This window comes from Lissotriton vulgaris, chromosome 1_1 (assembly GCF_964263255.1).
Source record: "Lissotriton vulgaris chromosome 1_1, aLisVul1.2, whole genome shotgun sequence".
In the NCBI taxonomy this organism is placed as follows: domain Eukaryota; kingdom Metazoa; phylum Chordata; class Amphibia; order Caudata; family Salamandridae; genus Lissotriton; species Lissotriton vulgaris.
The window spans coordinates 1,997,487,080-1,997,506,879 of record NC_141685.1 but is presented as its reverse complement, the minus strand read 5'-3'; the positions used below and the strand labels follow the sequence as shown (position 1 = coordinate 1,997,506,879).

The 19,800-nt window shown below is 48.3% G+C and overlaps 1 protein-coding gene across 5 annotated transcripts in view; it reads right to left on the bottom strand.

The window, feature by feature from the left end:
• The window catches only part of NUDT5 (nudix hydrolase 5), a 238,037-nt gene that overhangs the window by 28,630 nt on the left and 189,607 nt on the right, over window positions 1–19,800 (bottom strand). The gene's annotated exons all lie outside the window — the stretch shown is intronic.

Sequence of the window (19,800 nt, the reverse complement as noted above, 5' to 3'; positions counted from 1 at the left end):
TGTCTCAGCTCACTTGTTAGAGCACCTCCCGATGACACCTTGTTTCGTGTCGGAAATGACAGGCTCTCGTCATGAGTAATAAATCCTGTTCTTGTGATTCCTGCTCCCAGCGCCCGTCTCTTTATTTGGTAACTATTCAGAATGGGAACTAAGAGGCGCACAGCGCCAACAGCCTGGGCATCGATGGTAATATGGGCTCCTGTTCCACAGCGGGGGTCCGCCAGGATCTCGGGGATCTCCTTGGGCACCTCCTCGGGCACGGCGGCGGGGGGCTCCTCGGGCACTGCGGCGGGGGCTGCTCCGCCTCGGCCTGCCTCACCTCGGCGGGGGGGCTGCTCCTCCTCGGGAGCAGGAAGCATTTAAACAAAAGCGAGCCCCCAGGCGCCCTTAGAGGCTCGGCCAGGGGGCACGCAGGCGGACAAAGTGCAAACCGAGCCCCCAGGCACCCTCAGAGGCAGAGGCTCGGCCAGAGAGCACGACGTGAGGGAAAAACAAAGGAGATAAATAACGCGAGCCCCCAGGCGCACTGTAAAGTGCTCGGCCAAGGGGCACGCAGGAAAACAGAAGCACACGACCCAAACCGACCTCCGGAGGGCTCGAAGCGAGCTTCAAAATGGCTGAAAAAAGCCCCGGGATTTTTTTGGATTTGGGGGCGTGGTTTTGTGGTTCTGAGTGACGGACAACGTCACTGTCTAAAGAACGCAAAAAATCACGCCCCCAAATCCGAAAAGGACGGGGCTACATTGGAGTGACTGATCTCTCCTCCAATGGCTGGCCTCCGTTTAGGAAGCCAGCCAATGAAGGAGAGATGGGGCACGGAGGCGGGACCTTCGGCGCTACTCAGACTCATTAAATCTCCGACCTAAGACTGCCCTGCCGTTCCCGCCCACTTCGACCACTGTGAATAGGATATTATCTTGCATTCAGGCGTTTCATAAGAATGTGCAACTGCGCCCCTCTTCCAAGGCCTCTATTCCTTGCAATCGGCATTCTTTGCACAGGGGCGATCACGACATTAGCTATGCTGGTAAATATACAAAACGTTGCAATTAAACAAGATGCTTTGAAAGTGAGGTTGCACTGCCCTCTTATGGCCCAGGGCAACCACTGCAGGCCAGATTACACGGAGCAGTTTTGAATTCACAGATGCCATACTATTTATTACTGACTCCCAAACTGTGTGCTCATCTGTTTGTAATGCCAGAAACCGGTCCCCGGGAGCTTGTTTCCTTCCCAGTGTAAGAATTGGCTTTTGTAGTTTGGTTTGCCCTGTTCCCATCATGCACTGGGACAGGAACAGACTAATTTGCATACAGCCAGGTTCTGAAACTGGGATGGTGCAGTGAGCTAAAAAACGGTGTTGGATCTAGCCCTGATCTCTTGACTGGGTGAGAGCTTTCTGCTTAATTCAGAGACTCTGTCCCTCACCACCCCTTGTTGTAAATACATCTGTTTGTGGCGCCCCTGTCAAGTTTTCACGGCACACCAGGGAGTCGCGTCGCACAGTTTGGGAACCGCTGCCTTAGGGAATTAAATCCCTGGTGCCTAGGGGGCTTTCTGACCCCAGGGGGTGAGGGCAGTTAACCCTCACCCCCTGGGGTCAGCCCCATATGCCTCCTAAGGGGGGGGGGCAGGAGGACTACCATTTTGGGGGCATTGGCATGCCAATTCTGGGCAGCCCCCACCCCCCAAGTGTATAAAAAAAGAATCCCTTGTGGGCTTTCTGCCCTCATCTGCCTCCTGGAGGGGGCAGAAAGAATTTTTTCGGGGGGAGGGGGGGTGGGGGGGCATTTCCAGCTCTGGCCCCTAACTTTGAAAAAAAGAATCCCTTGTGCCTCGTGGGTTTTTTGTCCCTTCTGTCCCCTCTGTCTGGCAAAAATGTTATGGGGGGAGCAGAGGCCCATGTCCAAGGGGCCGCCCCACCCCCTTCCTGGTGGCTAGTGGGTGCATCCTGCTTGGGGATCACCCACCTGGGGGGATCCCCAAGCAGGGACCCACTAGGGAAGGGGGGATGAGGGGGGGATTCTTCCCTTTCCAACGATACCTTACCTATGTTTTCCGGTGCTCAGGGTTATGAGATAGCCCCACAAGCACCGAAACTGTGAAACTGATTTTCAGTTTAGTTTTCATTGTAATAAGGACAGCTCACCATGCGTGCAATAGTCATTACAATGAAAACCCTAACCATGCTTTGGGAGGTTGGGGATGCACTTCCCCCACCTCCCGAAGCAAAAAAGCAAAGGGAAAACCCTCGCTTTTTACAGCAGAGGGATTTTTTTTAAAGTGTGCTCATTAAGGGATGATTCAGTCATGAGCACAATTGCACTTATGCTTGTGACGGAACTTCTATCTAAAATAGCGCCTGTCCTGATCCCTGCTATTACAAAGATTTTGAATCAGTCCCTGCTACACTCCTTGGTTCCATCCCACTGGAAGGAGGCAGTAATTAGACCTATTCTGAAAAAACCTTCGGCTGACCCCAAATCATTACCCAATTATCGACCCATTTCCCTCCTCCCCCTATTTGGAAAAGTCATGAAGTCCATAATTAACAAACAACTTATAGGCCATTTGGAAACAAACAAGCTCCTGGATCCATCCCAGTCGGGTTTCAGGACATCGCATAGCACCGAAACAGCCCTGCTGGAAATCGTAGACAATATAAGAATGACTCTTGATTCCAGCCAGTCTGCCATACTTGTCCTTCTCGATCTATCTGCGGCCTTCGACACCAGCTCACATCACATTCTTTTAGAGCGTCTTGTTGAGGTTGGTGTCGAGGGCTCCGCTTTACACTGGATAAAGAGCTATCTTACCAACAGGCGGTCCAAAGTCCAAGTCGGTGCCCATGCCTCCGACTTCCATGACAATGACAAGGGTGTTCCCCAGGGGTCAATATTGAGCCCTACGCTCTTCAATCTTTATGTGTCCCCCCTGGCAAGGATCATCTGAGAGCACGGTTTTGGAACCGTGTCCTACGCAGATGACACCCAAATACTTGTCACTATAAACCATAACCCTGATGAAATTAAACCTAGGTTCAAAGAGTGCATGGTATCTATCCATGACTGGATGACCCAGAACTTTCTAATGATGAATGCTGGTAAGACGGAGGTCTTGCTTTTTGGAAAAGCCGACAAAATATGGTCAGACGATTGGTGGCCAATGTCCCTTGGTCCCTGAACCTCGCCCAAACACTCTGTTAGGAATCTTGGGGTAATCATCGATGATAAGCTCTCCATGGCTGACCACATAAGTAAAGTAGTGCAAACTGGCTTCGGCCTTATACGCAAGCTGAGGAAGATCTTTAAATGGATACCTCTCTCAGCTCGCATGCCTCTCGTTCAAGGACTTATAATCAGCAGGATTGATTATGGAAATGCACTTTTGTCATCAATAAATAGCACTCTCCTGGCTCGCCTACAGGTCCTTCAGAATACCGCTGCAAGGCTGGTGCTAGATCTACTGGCTCGAACCCCATCCTTACCATGCCTAAAATCTTTACACTGGCTCCCAGTACAAAAGCGTATCAAGTTCAAACTATGCTGCCTGGTCCATAAATCCATCAATGGACACGGTCCAGCATACTTGGAACACAAGCTAAAAGCCCACAAACCAGCAAGAATGCTCAGATCTTCGGGCAAATTTCTTCTCACTATTCCAAGGGTGCGTACAGTTAGAAATGGTGACAGGGCTTTTAGCAAGGCAGCCCCTCAAACCTGGAATTCCCTTCCCCTTCAGATTAGGACTGAGCCTGACTATCTCAGGTTTCGTAGACTGCTAAAGACGTGGCTGTTCTTGCCCTGCACCTCTGCTATATGGTTATACAGCCAGGAGCTTTCTATGTTTTCTTCTGCAAGCGCTCTGAGACCTTTGGGTGATTTATGCGCTATACAAATGCAAAGTAAAAGTAAAGTAAAGATGTCACTCAGAGGAACGCCTCATCCCAGAGCAGTGGTTGCTGCTGTCGCCCTGGTGGAATGGGCCCGCAGCCCCAATGAAGGCTTCTTCTTTGCCAAAGAATAGCAGGCTTCGATACACAAAACGACCCATCGGGAGTTAGTTTGTGTAAGGCCCAACCTTTCTTGGCGCCCACGTACCCAACAAAAAGCTGGTCATCCACCTGGAACTGTTTGGTGCAATCCAGATGAAAGGAAAGCACACGTTTTGGGTCCAGACGGTGGAGCCTCTCTTCCTCTTTCGAAGGATACGGAGGCGGAAAGAAGGTGGGCAAAGTGGTGGTCTGCCTGATGTGAAAGGCAGTGACAACCTTGGCAGAAAGGATGGACAAGTCCTGAGAACTACCATGTCCAGATGAACGGACAGGAAAGGAGGCTTAGATGAAAGAGGCCGGAGCTCACTTACTCTCTGGCGGATGTGCAACCAGGAATGCAGTTTTAAGAGTTAAAAGCCTTTAAGGACTGTTATGAAGCAGTTCAAAGGGAGCACACATTAAATAAGTTAAAACCAGAAACAAGTACCACTGAGGCATAACGAAAGGAATAGGAGGAAAGAGATGAGTTATGTCTTTCAAGAAACGATTGACAACTGGGGACTTAAAGACAGAAGGCTGATCTGGAAGCCGAAGGAAGTACGGGATGGCTGAGAGATAGCCCTTGATAGTGCACAGAGTAGAGCCCTGTTGGACCCAAGAAAGGAGGAACAATAGAACCTCAGAAAGAAGGGTAGAGAGTGGATCCACAGCCTTTGCTGTGCACCATGCCACAAATTTGTTCCACCGACAGGCGTACACAGTCTTAGTGGAGGGACGATTAACTGCCAAGATAACATTGCAGAATTCGGGAGACAGGTCAGTCGACGTCAAGTGCCACTGCTCAAACTCCACACAAGGAGGTGGAGGCTGGACAGGTTCGGGTGGATGACTGTCCCCTGCTGCTGCGACAGAAGTTCCTCCCGAAGAGGCAGATGGGTGGGAGGATCGATGGCCATGTTGAGCAGTTCTGGAATCCAGACTCTTCATGCCCAATCCGGAGCAACAAGGATGACTTGGGCCCGGTCGCACCGGATCTTCTTCCCAGAGTGCTGAAGTGGTATAGGCGGAAAGGCGTACAACAGACTGCAACTTCACTTGCGACGAAAAGAGTTGCCTAGCGAGTGGCACCATGGAAATTTCAACACCCAGAATTGCCGACATTGCGTGTTTTTTCTGCAGTGGCGAATAGATCTAACCAAGGCTCTCCCCACTGTTGAAAGAGACCTTGCACCATCTCTGAGTAGAGACGCCATTCGTGATCCATCATGCACCGGCAGCTGAGTTTGTACGCCCTGGCGTTCAGCGAACCTGCCAGGTGTTGGAACCACCAGAGATATGCCCTGATGTTCCAGCCATGTCCAGAGGCAGAGGGCCTCTTGACATAGTGTCCATGACCCCACCCGCCCCGTTTGTTGCGGTACTACATGGCGGTGGTGTTGTCCCTGAACACCTGCACTACTCTTCCCCGGACAGAGGGAAAGAATGCTTTGAGAGCAAGACGAATCGCCAGAAGCTCCAGAAGGTTGATGTCGAGCCCAGACTCCACCGGAGACCAGAGGCCCCTGATCTCCACCTCCCCCATGTGGCCACCCCATCCCAGAAGGGATGTTCCACATCCCCAGCCGCGCGAAGTTTGGGTAACTAGCTGCGGCCTGTGGCTCTGGGGTGACGTAGCGGGGCACCCATTCTGTAGCCACGAAAGGGGTGAATAGCAGACTGCGGAGGGTGGCTGGAGGCCCAAGGACTTGGCTGTAGCAAGTGAGTCCTTGAAACGCTCTAAAGCGCAGTCTGCTTTTTCACCAAAAAGGCAACAGTCATCAAAGGGCATGTCCATGAAGGTATTCTTGACATCCCCAGAAAAGCCAGTCGATCTCATCCAGGCGTAGCGCCGAAGAGCTACCGACGTGGAAATCGTCCTGCCCACAGAGTTGGCGGTATACAGCCCACAACAGATGGTAAACTTTGCCTCATCCCTCATGGCGGCAATGGCCTGGGAGAGCACTGTCCGAGCCTCCTCCGGACACTGAGGCAGCTCCTGCACTACAGAGTCCCACACAGAGTGGAAGTAACAGCCCAATAGACATGCAGTCTTTACAGACTGCAGTCCCAAGCTGGGGGAAGAGAAAGGTGGTCCAGCTTCTTGGATTCCCTTAACAGGGGATTGGTAAGGAATGTGCTCTCGGAAGTAGAGGCTTGGACCACCAAGCTCTCAGGGGTGGGATGTTGGGAGAGGAAAGTGGGGTCGCCCGGAGCTGGACAATCATCCTATCCATGAGAGCCATTGTGTTGGGCCTGGACCAGGTGCCCTAACGGATGCCGGTAAGGGCCTCATTGACCGGAAGCTGAGGCTCCGAAGAGCTTGCCGCCGGCAGAAGCACCTCTGTCAGGAGGTTCGTCCGGACTGCCACTGTAGGGAGTTCGAGGATGAGAGCCTTGGCTACCCTACGCAACACCACTGCGTATGACGCTCCCTCATCCGTAGCCACTGTAGGAGGAGACAACATGCCAAGGTGAGGGGAGGTGTCCAGACCACTGGCATCCCCAGTCCTCTCTCCAGTCCTGTTCACTGCCCAACTGGTCAGTCAGATGGTCACATGACCACTCCCAGTCCACCTCCTCATCCTCTGGGTGTCAATCCGGCCGTAAAGGGACGCCAGGGGTGAACAGGGGCACAAGAAACCCTCTGTGCGCAGGATCCAGTGTCGGGCGACGCCGGTCCGGCTCCACAGCAGGATGGAGGCCGGGGCCGGCACTGGCCAGAGGGACCGACCGGCGTCGAATGCGGTAGACCGCCAGTGGAGGCGTAATCTGGTCAACCGGCACAGATCCGGATCCAGGCCAGGCGTAATCGGGTCAACCGGCACAGATCCGGATCCAGGCCAGGATCCAAGGGGGTTTAGAAGAAGTTGAGAGAGACCCCTTGAAGACCAGGGGAATAGGGTACTGCTAAACAGTATAATCAACAATTTCCCTTGGCTAGATTTAATGAGAACTTAAGCCCAAATACTGATCTTGGACACAAGACTCTACCTCAACTATGCCCACCTTTATGTTATCTCCAAAAAAACTTGTAGCACGCTTAAACAAGTATATGCTTATTTTTGTACTTTTATATTATTGGCGCAACTGTTTGACTATGCACCTTGTACTGACACTACCTCACCTATTATCTACCTCCTGTTCTTTTGACCTACCTATGTAACTATGCACCTTGTACCTATCTACCTCAACTATTACATTCTATTACTCCATCTCCCCCGTGCCCTTGTAAAGCGCTCTGATATCTGCAAAGATCTTGTTCGCGCTATATAAAACTTTCAAAATAAATAAATAAATACTAGGTGGAAGTACAAACAAACAACTTTCTGTATAAAACTATATAGTATTTTATTAAAACAATCTTATTGTCAGTTTAAAAAACACATACACAAAATATAAAAATAGAGTTTGAAAACTTCACACAACTCATAAAAACATCACCACATAATTGTACTATAATTCATACACAAAACTTATGTAGACAGCATTAATACAAAAGTTCATTGGAAGAAAACCTGCTCTAATTTATACAGTATGAAAACGAGGAATGGGGGAGAGAAGGGAAACAAACACAGACATTAACGATTTGTCATACAATATTGCACATTAAGTCCCACATTTAACTCAAACCCAGACTCGACTTATTTTCGTTGTTCTTGGGGCGAGTTCGGTTGTTTAATTGTGCACAAATATGCGTAGACGCGTTTCGATGGACTCGTTAGATGTATGCCATCTTCATCAAGACTTCTATATTTTGTTCTCTCCTACATTGGCACTGGATGGTTGCCTTTGTAAGGAAATCCTGTTGGTAGATATATTTGGTTCTTTCATTACCTGTAGGTTTTCTAACCCCTCCGTGTTGATTGACACGTGCAGTCTTTTGTGTGGGTCGGGGAGAGTGAAGAATTAAAGTCGAATGCCTGTCACCTATGAGATAAATCGCGGTAGTTTCAGAAAGGATATATTGGGAAGTTATTTGGAAACTACTTAAAAAATCCTCTCAAATTTTTGTTTGTTTGGACAATATACCTTAATTATATTTGTCCTTTGCGTGGTTCTTTCGCTTCGCCCCGCTGCCGCCCCGTTCTGTATTATGGTTCCAGCCTTCACGTTGTAGCCTGGAATATAGGTTAATTTGTAGTTTATTTTATTTAGTTCTCTGTTTTATTAAACTATTTTAAAAAAACAAGCAGTTCTTTTTACCCTTACCTAGTATTTGCTGTAGTCGGGTGCTAGGGTTGGGTGGATTTGAAAGGGCGCCGTGTTCTTTCACTAGATTCTACTGGCGTTCCTTTAGAAGTGTGGAGGCTCCATTAGTTAAATATCCCCCACTTAAGGTCTTCTCTAAACCCCCCTTGAATTTAATCTCCTTACCTATGGTTCGACTAGTCGTTAAACTCCACCCGACCTCGTGCGTCCGTACTCCTCGCTGTCTTCCAGAAAAGTGTTAATTTAAGTTGGCTGTTTCGGGTCTTTTTAAACTGTGACTTTGGCTTCCTATTGGCCAATCTTAAAGTTATTGCAGCTGAGTCTCCTTGAGTCTATACGGAATCATTACAGTACACCTGCGGATCGCGTTCTTGGTTACTTCCGCGTTCCGCGCCTCGATGACGGAGCGGTTAGAAAACCTACAGGTAATGAAAGAACCTAAGATGCTCAAAACTGGTCATGGGCAAATAGGATAACCATATGGCTTAAATACCCCTTTTTATAATATTCATTTTAGACCTGGCCGAAGATAGAGTGAAGAGTAAGAGCAACATTTTTCAAATTGAGAACTCCATCATAATGAACTATAAAAAGACCATGCTATAAGGTAAATCACCTGACTATCCACGGCAATATCAAGTGGGATGAGAGGGTGGGTTAGTAATAGGAACGCCTCCCCCTATGTATATTCATGGCGCTATCTAGATTACACCTAGGCTGTGGGGTTTTAGGTTTAAACCTATAATAACTGATAAAACCCCACTGAAAGAAAAATAGCCCTCACCGGTGAAAACAAACACTGAAAAAACACCTGCACAACCACAAACTAAATGCCATTCAAAGAAAGGAAAAAGAAAGTGAAAGTCATTTTGTTCTTACTGAAGGGGTCAATAAAATGTAACTTTGTTATACAAGCTAGCAGTAAGCAGTAAGAAAGACTGGCTAACATTATTCTGCTTGGGGTTTGTTCTTTAGGGATGCCACTAAAATATTGTTTCTTCTTCCTTTTACTTTTTTCAGTTTTATGGCCTTGGTCTGAAGATGCAGGGTTTAGTTTCACATTTTAGGTTTAGTTTAATTATTTTATAAACTGTAGAGAATCAGGACATATCAAACTCACATTTGATATTTTGGCTGCATTTGATTCTTTCACTAATAGGTAAAATAGCTAGTTTCATAAAAATCTTTCCTAATATGCGTCATCACATTTAACCACAGAGAATGGGTAAAAACCCTTAATACATCAGACCGTAGTTTCTAGTGGGTCAGTATTGATAGTAGGTTAATTCCAAACACCTCAGGCTTTAAACATTAAAGGCAAGGTATAGTGACAAGTATATATAGTACCAAGCATCTGGGATAGTGGTGAAAACGTGACACTAGACTTTTGGAAAGCATGGAACGCAGTGTCACTTGTTATGCTCTGCAAAAAAGGTTCTTTCCAAGTTCAACAAAGATTGGAGTGATATTGTTGTATTTGTAGTGATTCAGCTACGTATATAAAAAATGTGTGTGATTACCTTTCAAAATTGATACTCGAGCTGAATGATTCCCTGTAGGAGATCCTTGCCACTTGTTAGATGGTATGCTGAAAGCATCTTTACAATCTTCAGAGTTAATGTGGGATACTATTCACTTTTTAGTCCATTCTGGTGCACTGTTTTCTTATGACCAGGAATTAAAACACAAATATTTATCATTTTGTGCTTTATGTGGCATCAAAGAAAGAGTCATCCCAACTGTGTCCCTTAGCTGACGGTTCTCAGCCCAAGGGGCTATGAATGCTGAGAGGGCCTTTTCACCGAAGTTTACATGGGAAGGAAAGCATGAGCGCACATGACCAAAGACTCACTGAAGAAGTATTGTATGGTGTACTGCAATAAGATTAATTTGCAAAAATCTCTTTGGACGTCAAATACACTATACGTACACATGTTCTTTCAGTGCAGAAAGCAAGCAATGATAAAAGCAAAACGTTCCATAAACACCGGAAAAACACTTTTTCTGTTTTTAATGGCGTGAAAGTGTGTAACCACTGATAACAACTGTTTTTTAAGATATTGAAAACACTGAAAAACCCCCACCAGAATTTCCCAAAAATAGAAACTGAAAACAGGACAGCCTAATTACACCATAAGGGACAATCAAGAACAGAAGCCCACATATTGGTAGGACTGGAATTTTAGTGTAATAGTAATACCTTAACCCAAGTGTGTGTACATATATTGCGACACTGCTAGAAAAATGTGGATGGGCTGACAAATGTTTTAAAACCTTAAAATTCCAAAATACACAACAACGGTGAATGCCCAAAATAGTAGTATGATGAATGAGGTGTACTGAATAAAGACAGTTTGCAATTACCTGCCATGTATTGATCCAAATATATCTACCAACAAGATTTCCTTACAAAGGCAACCATCCAGTGCCAATGTAGGAGAGAACAAAATATAGAAGTCTTGATAAAGATGGCATACATCTAACGAGTCCATCGAAACGCGTCGACGCATATTTGTGCACAATTAAACAACCGAACTTGCCCCAAGAACAACGAAAATAAGTCGAGTCTGGATTTGAGTTAAATGTGGGACTTAATGTGCAATATTGTATGACAAATAGTTAATGTCTGTGTTTGTTTCCCTTCTCTCCCCCATTCCTCGTTTTCATACTGTATAAATTAGAGCAGGTTTTCTTCCAATGAACTTTTGTATTAATGCTGTCTACATAAGTTGTGTATGAATTATAGTACAATTATGTGGTGATGTTTTTATGAGTTGTGTGAAGAGTTTTCAAACTCTATTTTTATATTTTGTGTATGTGTTTTTTAAACTGACAATAAGATTGTTTTAATAAAATACTATATAGTTTTATACAGAAAGTTGTTTATGTTTGTACTTCCACCTAGTATTTATTTATTTATTTTGAAAGTTGTATATAGCGCTAACAAGATCTTTGCAGATATCAGAGCGCTTTACAAGGGCACGGGGGAGATGGAGTAATAGAATGTAATAGTTGAGGTAGATAGGTACAAGGTGCATAGTTACACAGGTAGGTCAAAAGAACAGGAGGTAGATAATAGGTGAGGTAGTGTCAGTACAAGGTGCATAGTCAAACAGTTGCGCCAATAATATAAAAGTACAAAAATAAGCATATACTTGTTTAAGCGTGTTACAAGTGTTTTTGGAGATAACAAAGTTGGGCATAGTTGAGGTAGAGTCTTGTGTCCAAGATCAGTATTTGGGCTTAAGTTCTCATTAAATCTAGCCAAGGGAAATTGTTGATTATACTGTTTAGCAGTACCCTATTCCCCTGGTCTTCAAGGGGTCTCTCTCAACTTCTTCTAAACCCCCTTGGATCCTGGCCTGGATCTGGATCTGTGCCGGTTAACCCGATTACGCCTGGCCTGGATCCGGATCTGTGCCGGTTGACCCGATTACGCCTCCACTGGCGGTCTACCGCATTCGACGCCGGTCGGTCCCTCCGGCCAGTGCCGGCCCCGGCCTCCATCCTGCTGTGGAGCCGGACCGGCGTCGCCCGACACTGGATCCTGCGCACAGAGGGTTTCTTGTGCCCCTGTTCACCCCTGGCGTCTTGTGTCCAAGATCAGTATTTGGGCTTAAGTTCTCATTAAATCTAGCCAAGGGAAATTGTTGATTATACAGGATCCAAGGGGGGCCTGTGGAGCCGGCGGAGAAGGCCTAGCCCCCCCACCGAGTCTGCACCTGCCGCCCAAAGATGGCATGCATCGCCTCGTAGAACGTACAAAGCTGGGAGGGAGTCGCTCCGGGTCCAGGGAAGGGAGGGATACGTGGAGTCGATTGCAGGCTCCGTACTGGGAGCCGTAAGAGGGGCACCACCCGCATCCCTCGTCGGGTCGGAAAAATCAAAGAGTGGAGATGTATCTTCGACGTCTTAAGCTTCGACTTACCTGACCCAGAGTGCGAAGAATTCGATGACTTGGACGAATGGTGATGGCTCCGCGACCTCCCTCGCGACTGGGGCCTCAAACAGCACGAAGCCAACTGCTGGCATTCAAGCAGTTTTCGGAACCGCTCCCCCCAAAGCCTTCAGCGCCATCGACCGGCTGTCGGAGCACGACTTGGGGTCGTGGTCGCGCCGACGTACTGCTGACGAAAAACTTTCCGTATCTAGTCTAACGCCTGGGGGTAATTCTAAGGTAAGGAATCTTTAACTAACGGGTTCCTTTCAGATGTCAGGCTTAACTCAAAAGTAGTATGTAAATTATTTAAGCAGTGCATACACAGTAAAAGAAGTCTAACAAAACATTACATTTCCAAAAAGAATTTTAAAATAGAAACATTTTAGGAGTAAATTAAGACCAAAAAGACAAAAATCCAAGGCGAACCGGAGATGTGAATTTTTAAAGATTTAAGGGAAAATGCGGCTAAAAAGCACAAATGCTAATGATAGTCACAATTTGAGGTCCATATAGGTGAACCTCAAGTCAGATACAACAACTGGAAGGGTCCAGGAGGAACTCTGCAAATCAAAGTTTGAAAAAAAAACAAAATCCTAATCCAAAATGGGATTTGTCAATTTTTTGAGGAAAACATTGTCTCCTCCCCTGGGACATATTTGAAATTATATCCACTGCTGTGGAAATGCCACTTGGATGTCTGGTGTAGCTTGGAGCCTCCTAAGGCTCCGGAGCTTTTTGCTTGGACGTTTTAAAGCTCAAAAACAGAAAGGGACTGCAATTGTTTCAGAACTGCTTGCGCCTTTCATGAGGGGAAATTCTGAAATTCAGTCCAATGTCTTAGAGCTACTGTGCAAGTCATTTTCTTTTTTGCAGTAGGTCCCCAGGTCTGTTTCAAAAGTTTCCAAACGTTTCCTGGAGCCTAAGCAACTACAGGAGTACACTTCTAGGCCCTCAGGACCTTAGGATGGAGTGGGGATAGCTAGATACTTCCTTGGTGCCAGATAGAGGAAACCAGCGAAGCCCAGTCCAAGTTGCCCCTTGTCAGCTGGGATTTGTAGAGAAAAGGCATCTTGTACCCGTTTGGATCACTGTAGCCACATAAAAAGGTCAGCCATCTCACATGCAGGTGCTGCTCTGGGTTTTCAGAGTCCAGACTGATACCCAAGGATGTTTCTGGGGTGGGTAATATGAGGCTAGATAGAGTCTCTACCAGATAAGGTGTCACCAAAGTTAAGTAAACTGCTCATTTTACCACAAGATACATGTGTATATAAGATAGTGTCATAATCGTGGCTTCTTTGTACTTTTAGGTGCATTTATAGGGGAGTTTATGCCTGCAACCAAACCTTTAACAAATATCATGAAAAATGTGCATATTTCACTGCAAGCTAAATGCGACATCTGACCAGGTTTAGATTATTACTTTTAAGCACATATCTAATTTATATAGTGGGGGCTACTCCAGCCAATACTAAAATGTTTGTGTGCCATGTATAAGATAATTTCCTTGTTACAAAAACTCACTACTTCCCCTTTCAAATGCATTTCCATCATCCTATCCCTGCTCTAAACTCTACCAAACACACAAAATAACAAGAACACGCACCTAACACAACAAATGCAAATCAAGAAAAAAATGTATTTACGTAATCTACTTGCAGCGCTAATATTGGATTCCGTAATAGAGTGCTACTCACCGCAAAGCGCTTCAAAATCTTGTCAGGCATAGTAAACGCTATAAATACAATTTACAATTACTTCCTGTGCAGATGGAGGATGGTAAATCCGGTGGTCACTTCCTATGCAGGCGAATGATAGCAAATTCTCTCACCTGTTTTTTTTTTATTTAAAGACACTTTCGGCAGGAAACAGATAATGGGACATTCAGCAATGTCACTGCCTTGGATGATGGGGAATCAATGAATTATGGGAAATCTTTTCAAAATTGGTAATTATGCCTCATCCATCCCTTTAACATTTACCAGGTCCATTGTAGATGTAGTGCTCCAGTCGGTTTTATTTGAATAGTGGAACTTGTAGTCTTGTTTATTTTTTTATACAACATGTCCTAGAGTTTAAACAAAAAAACCTGGAATGGACAAGCATATCCTACATGGACATGGGAAACTTGTAAGCTATTCCCATCACTTCAAAGTTTCCCCAGGCATCGCTGGTTTGCAATGAGTGATAGTGCAAAAGACAGTGGACAGCACCAGTGGAGGAAGTGAGCTGTACCAATGGTGAAGCACCCTCTTAAGAAATATTCTGGGAACTAGCAATTATGAATAAATGTATGAATGAATATTAATCTTATAAAGTGCGAACTTTGCCCAAGGGCATCAAAGCGCTACGGATAGAGCGGGATGTCGAAAGTAGCATAGAAAAGGCCAAGAAGTTGAGTGAATAGCCATGTTTTTAATGCCTTGCGGAACGAAAGGTGAGAGTCTTGCCCAGAGATCGATAGGGGGGAGAGAATTCCAGAGCTTGGAGTAATTATTTATTACAAGTTAGGGCACTACTCCAAAATTCAGTGAAAAAACAGTGAAAAAACTGGCCTTACTAACTGAAAACCAGAAACTATTAGGAACATTAATCACAGAATTTAATAAAAAATTATGATGCAAAAACAGTGTTTAGGCTTCTAGAAATTTTGTTCTAGGGAGCTTCTGATCTACCAGAGCTTAACTTATTACAGGTATAGTAGCAAGATTCCTACAGAATTATTGTACCTTAGCAGTACTAATCTCTTAAAAAACAAATCCTGCAAGAGGTTGTAGTATGATTAAAGGACACCAATGTCAGTGATCAATCAAACATAAATCAATACAATCATCTGACAGTGAAGAGTAGTTTTTTTTAATCTGACCTGACGAAAACAACTCGTCGTTATAGGTGGAACCACTTGCGAAGTAATGCACAAGTTATTTACATTCGGTTACGATATATCTTTAAAAAACAGAAGTTAGTATTAGATTCCTTACCATAGAATCTCCCCAGGTGTCAGACTGGATCCAGAAAATTTTGTGTAGCAGTACCCCTGCCCGACGGTAGGCGTCGTCTGCGTCTCCGTGTCTGTCGTCGTCGGGATGACGTCTGAGTACTTAGACGCCGCCCTTGCGAGCTGATTTCAGTTCTTATACATAGCTTTTCCGCGCCAGATACGCAGAGCCATGATAAAAAAAAAACAACACTGGTGCCATGAAACTCAGGCCCTGAGAGGGGATGACCTGAACCCTAGATATCGGTTCACAGAACGGGGAGAATGGGTGGGGCGGTAAGGAATCTAATACTAACTACTGTTTCTTACAGATATATTGTTACCGAAGGTAAGTAACTTGTGCATCTGAAAGAATCAGGTTAGTATTAGATTCCTTACCTTATAATAGATACCCCAGCAATACCAACCCCGGTGGTGGGTCTGCGAACCAATGATCACACCAGAAAGTCCTGGAGAACGGAATGGCCGAAAAAGCCATCTCTCTGGACTTGGCTGTCCAGGCAGTAGTGTCTTGCAAACGTGTGCAGCGAGGCCCACGTAGCCGCCTGACAGATGTCCTGCAAGGGGACTCCCCGACCCAGGGCAGTAGTAACCGCCGTGGCCCGAGTGGAATGGGCCCACAGCCCAACAGGAGGCTTCTTTTTAGCCAAAGAGTAGCATACCTTGATGAACAACACGACCCACCGAGAGATGGTCCGCTTGTGCACTGCCCGACCTTTCTTAGCACCCACGTAACCATCAAAGAGTTGGTCATCCACCTGGAACTGGCGTGTGCGATACAAATAGAATGAGAGCGCACGTTTTGAGTCCAGACGGTGGAGCCTCTCTTCCTCTTTCGAGGGATGCGGAGGCGGAAAGAAGGTGGGCAAGGTGAAGGACTGCCCGATGTGGAAGGCTGTGACTTCCTTGGGCAGGAAAGAGGGTCGCGTCCGCAACACAACTTTGTCCGGATAGACAGAAAGGAAAGGAGGTTTAGAGGAAAGACCCTGGAGCTCACTCCCCCTCCTGGCAGAGGTGATGGCAACCAGGAATGCAGTCTTGAGAGTAAGGAGACTAGGAGGACAGTTATGAAGTGGCTCGAAAGGAGCGCACATCAGGTAAGTCAGAACAAGGTTCAAGCCCCACTGAGGCATCACAAAAGGAACAGGAGGAAACATGTGAGTGATGCCCTTCAAAGTCCTATTTACAACTGGGGACTTTAACAAAGAGGGCTGCTCAGGGAGCCTAAAGAAGGTGGAAATAGTAGAGAGGTAGCCCTTGATAGTGCCCAGAGGAGAGCCCTGCTGGGCAAGAGAAAGAATAAAGAGGAGAACCTCTGAAAGAGGGGCAGAAAGGGGATCCACAGCCTTTGCTGTGCACCATCCCACAAATTTGTTCCACCTGCAGGCGTATACCGATTTTGTGGAGGATGCCTGGCTGCCAGAATCACATTACAGACTTCAGGAGGCAAGTCTAATGGCCTCAACTGCCGGCGCTCAATCTCCACGCATGTAAGTGGAGTCTAGACAGGTTCGGGTGGAGGACCGTCCCCTGCTGCTGCGACAGAAGGTCCTCCTGAAGAGACAGACAAATCGGGGGATCAACAGACATGCCGAGTAGCTCGGATACCAGTATCTTCGTGCCCAGTCCGGAGCCACAAGGATAACTTGGGCCCGGTCGCGTCTGATCTTCTTCAGCACTCTGGGCAGAAGTGGTATAGGCGGAAAGGCGTACAACAGACCGCAGCCCCACTCGTGACGAAAAGCGTCTCCGAACGAGTGCCGCCTTGGAAATTCCAACGTGCAGAACTAAAGACATTGCGCGTTCTCTTCTGTGGTGAATAGATCTAACCAAGGCTCTCCCCACTGCTGAAAGAGGCCTTGTGCCACGTCCAAGTTCAGAAGCCATTCGTGATCCATCATGCACAGACGGCTGAGTTCGTCTGCCCTGCCGTTCTGGGAATCTGCCAGGTGTTGAATCACCAGGGTCACGCCCTGATGTTCCAGCCACTGCCAGAGGCGCAGAGCCTCCTGGCATAGGGTCCCACCCCGCCCTGTTTGTTGCAGTACCACATGGCGGTGCTGTAGTCCGTGAACACCTGCACTACACTCCGCCGGAAGAGGAGGGGGGGGGGGGGGGGAATGCCTTCAGTGCAAGCCTGCTCGCCCGCAGCTCCAGAAGGTTGATGTGGAGCCGGGACTCCGCCGGAGACCAGAGGCCTCTGATCTCCGCCTCTACCACGTCGCCCCCCCAGCCCTGGAGGGACGCGACCGTCACAACTACGTGCTCCGGTTGGGGGTAGGGAGAGGGATCTTCCGCTGACCTAATCACGGTCCATGAGCCACAACTGCAACTGTCTTGCAGTTTCCTCTGAGATCAAGACATGGTCCAACAAGTTGCCCTGATGCTGGGCCCACTGAAACTTCAGGTCCCACTGCAGAGCCCGCATCCGCCACCTGGCGTGATGCAGCAAAAGGATGCAGGAGGCCATCAGCCCTAGAAGCCGCAGCATCAACCTGACCGAGACTCGGGATAACGGCTGAAAGATCGGAATCAGAGCCTGAATATCCAGAACCCGCTGTTCGGGAGAATAAACCCGAAACTGAACCGCTCCGATGAAGAGGAGCTTCTGAGAGGGACACAGATGTGACTTCGGCACATTGATGGAGAACCCCAGCAGGTGCAGGAGGTCCGCTGTAGTCTGGAGCTGGCTGACTACTGTCTGGGTCGAGCCCGCCTTCAACAACCAGTCGTCGAGGTAGGGGGGGAAGACTGAAACCCCTAACCTGCGCAGATGAGCTGCGACCACCGCCATCCCTTTCGTGAACACCCGTGGGGCGCTGGTAAGGCCGAAGGGGAGCACGGTAAACTGAAAGAGCTCGTGGCCTACCGTGAACCGCAGGTAACCCCGGTGGGCCCGCAGGATGGGGATGTGAAATTAAGCGTCCTGCAAGTCCAACGCTACCATCCAGTCTCCCGGGTCCAGGGCAGCTAAGACCTGAGCCAATGTCTGCATCTTGAACTTCTCCTTCCGGAGGAAGCCGTTGACGTTCCGCAGGTCCGAGATAGGGCGTAGGCCCCCTTTGCCCTTCTTGGGAACCAGAAAGTAGTGGGTGTAACAACCACACCCTACTTCTGGCACAGGAACACGCTCGATGGCCCCCTTGGCCAAGAGGGCAGTAACTTCCTCTCGCAGAAGATTCAAGTGATCCCCCGACGCGCTGTGGTACTGCGGTGGCATGGCTGGATGGGTTGCCTCCAGGAGGGAGTAGCTCCTTCAGACAATTTGCAGCACCCACCTGTCCGAAGTGATGCTGCGCCAGTGAAGGAGGTGATGGCGAACCCGGCCCCCCACTGGCGTCATGTGGGCCTGAAAGCTCGGACTAGGAAGGCTTTGAGGTGGATGCTGCGGGGTTGGATGTGGACTGGCCTTGCCGTTGTCCCCGGGCACCGCCACAGTGGTTACCGTGCCCGCCACCGCGCTGGATGTTAGTCTGCAGCCTGCGGCTGGCAGGACGTGTGGGGGCGCCCCTTCCTTGGTCACCAAAGAGCAAAAGGCAGTAGGACTTGGCCGTAGCCCTGGAGTCCTTAAAGCGCTCAAGCGCACTGTCTGCCTTGTCGCCAAAAAGGCCATCAACTGTGGTTTTTGCATTTGCCAAAAAGGCGACGGCCATCAAACGGCATGTCCATAAGGGTGTTTTGGACATCAGCCGAAAAGTTGGCGTGGCGACGAATCGCCACCGTCGTTGCCATTGCTCTACCTAGCGAGCCCGTTGTATCCAGTCCACACCGGATGGAATACCGTGCCGCATCTCGACCTTCCGCAAGGGCTTGGGCCAATTTAGACCGGGCCTTCTCCGGACATTGTGGCAGCACGGCCGCGACCGTGTCCCACAGAGAGTGGGTATAACGGCCCAAGAGGCACGCTGTGTTAACAGACCGCAACCCCAAACTCAGTGAGGAGAACATCTTCTTGCCATACTGTTTGTACCTCTTGGATTCCCGATCTGGGGGAACCGTCGGGAATGCGGTCTGGGAGTTAGAGGCCTGGATGACCAGGCTCTCGGGGGTGGGGTGGGTGGACAGGAAGCAAGGGGCACCCGGAGCGGGGTGGTGGCGTCTGGCCACGTTCCTATCTACAGGGGGACCTGTAGCGGGCCTGGACCAGGTGCCCAGAAGAACATCAGATAAAGCCTCATTAAACGGCAGCAGAGGCTCCGAGGAGCTTGCCTGCGGTTTAAGGAATTAGTGAGGAGGTTAGTCCTCACGGCCACGACGGGGAGTTCAAGGGATAAGGCTTTGGCCGCCCGCGTCAACACCACACTATAGGCAGCCCCCTCCTCCGTAGCCACGGTAGGAGGAGAGACAAAACCAGAGTCCGGCGAAGTGTCCAGACCACTGGCATCCCCAAGCTCACCTGCCCAGTCTTGATAAGGCTGGCATTCACGTGCCAGAGGGTCCTCAGACCCCACCCAATCCTCCTCGCCACACATCTCCTGATACTCTGGGTCAAAGGATGGGGCCGGGTCATAGAAGTAAAAACTCCCATCGGTGTCGAGAGCGGCGCCGCTCCAGCGCCGGACCTGAATCAAGGGTAGGACCAGGGACGTCGTCGTCGGGGGCAGACACCCTGGGGACCGG